At 36.6% G+C, this 1,467-nt stretch overlaps 1 long non-coding RNA gene across 1 annotated transcript; it reads right to left on the bottom strand.

The window, feature by feature from the left end:
• Positions 1-268: 268 nt before the first annotated feature.
• Positions 269-985, bottom strand: LOC121601091. Its single transcript, XR_006005990.1, has 3 exons — positions 974-985; positions 755-914; positions 269-682 (listed from the first exon to the last, which is right to left on the bottom strand). It is a non-coding gene; the product is annotated as an uncharacterized LOC121601091 (long non-coding RNA).
• Positions 986-1,467: the final 482 nt, after the last annotated feature.

The raw sequence follows: 1,467 nt of genomic DNA, 5'->3' as shown, positions 1-1,467 counted from the left end.
AAAAAACAGAACTCAGATTCTTAAAAAATAGGGGGTGAATTCTTAAATAGGGATGAATTGTAGGGGGAATCCTACATCCGCGGTTGCACCAAATGATGAATGTGGATTGAACTTTACTTAACTGTTATGTAAATAAAAATTTGAAGTGAAATAAATATATGAATTTCTTCGTGAATTTCCATATTGTTGTTGTTGCTAAAATTTTATTTTCATTGTAATTTTTTTTTCATTTATATTCATACTATGCAGGTATTCTTGATAAAAAAAATTATTTCCCATAAACATTAGACACAAACATAACTTTAACTTTATGTCCGTCATGGGTCAAGCCTGGTATGAACCGTGCCCGACTGACTATCCTGCTAGTGGTAATGAACAATTCAGTGATAGCTAAGCCCAATAGTGGTGATTATCTAACAATCATTTTCTGGCATGTTATTCATTATGCAAAGATTGTGCAGGGCACAGCAGACGTTAATGATCCGCACGCATTTGGATGGAGAATATCGTAGCAGTCTGTCTCCAAGGAGGCATCTGAACTTTCCTTTCAGAACACCAAATGCGTTTTCAATCACGGCACGAGCTTGTGCATGTCTCTGATTGAATTTTGCCTCAGGTGGATTAGGTGCAGCATTTCTGTTGGGCTTTATCAACCATGGCTTCGCAGGATAAGCAGAGTCACCTTAGAAGAAAAACAGTTCGAGTATGTTAGTCATAGTGTAGTTCTAACACAAAATATAAAAAATATATATACCCAACAATTTGAACATTTCCATCTCTTCAGCAAGGTCTCCATCGCTTCATTTCCTTTCGGAAAACTTAAAAGCTGGGCTCATACTAAAAATGCATGAATCGTGATTGGAGCCACTGAACCTTGCATCGACGAATCGGATAAGTTTACGGTTGTCGCATATCTAAAAAAGCAGTACTTGTAATTCATATGTTAATATAATATGAGTAGCACTAAACTTACCATCAACGCGTTAAACTTTAGCACCCTTTTCTATTATAGTAAGGCACACGATCTCCGTTAGGGGCCAGAATTCTAATATGAGATCCATCGATGCACATTACAACACCAGGGATTCCAGATTTTTGGTAGAAGTAATTTCTGGCTTCTGTTTTTTCCACTTCAGACATTTGCAACGTTATATACTTGAGCAATTGTGTTTGCATTATTCTCAAAGTCTCATGTAAGACTTCTGAAAAGGTTGATTGCGCCATAGGTATGGTAAAATCGTTACCAACAACTAGCTGGTATGACCCTTGAGCTAAAAATTTCAGCGTTGCAGCCAGCTTTTGCTTTGCTTTAAGCCCCCTTTTGTGACGCGGTTTTAGTTCAAGAGCAATTAAATGTAAGATCTTTTTAAACAAACTTTTGTTGACGCGAAAGTTCTACGCGAACAAATCTAAATTAGAGCAGAAATACAACATAAAATGAGCTGTACACATCTTTAATAACATACA

This window comes from Anopheles merus, unplaced genomic scaffold (genome assembly GCF_017562075.2).
Source record: "Anopheles merus strain MAF unplaced genomic scaffold, AmerM5.1 LNR4000026, whole genome shotgun sequence".
Lineage (NCBI taxonomy): Eukaryota > Metazoa > Arthropoda > Insecta > Diptera > Culicidae > Anopheles > Anopheles merus.
Note: the sequence above shows the minus strand (reverse complement) of the source record. Positions and strands in the feature narration are given on the sequence as shown.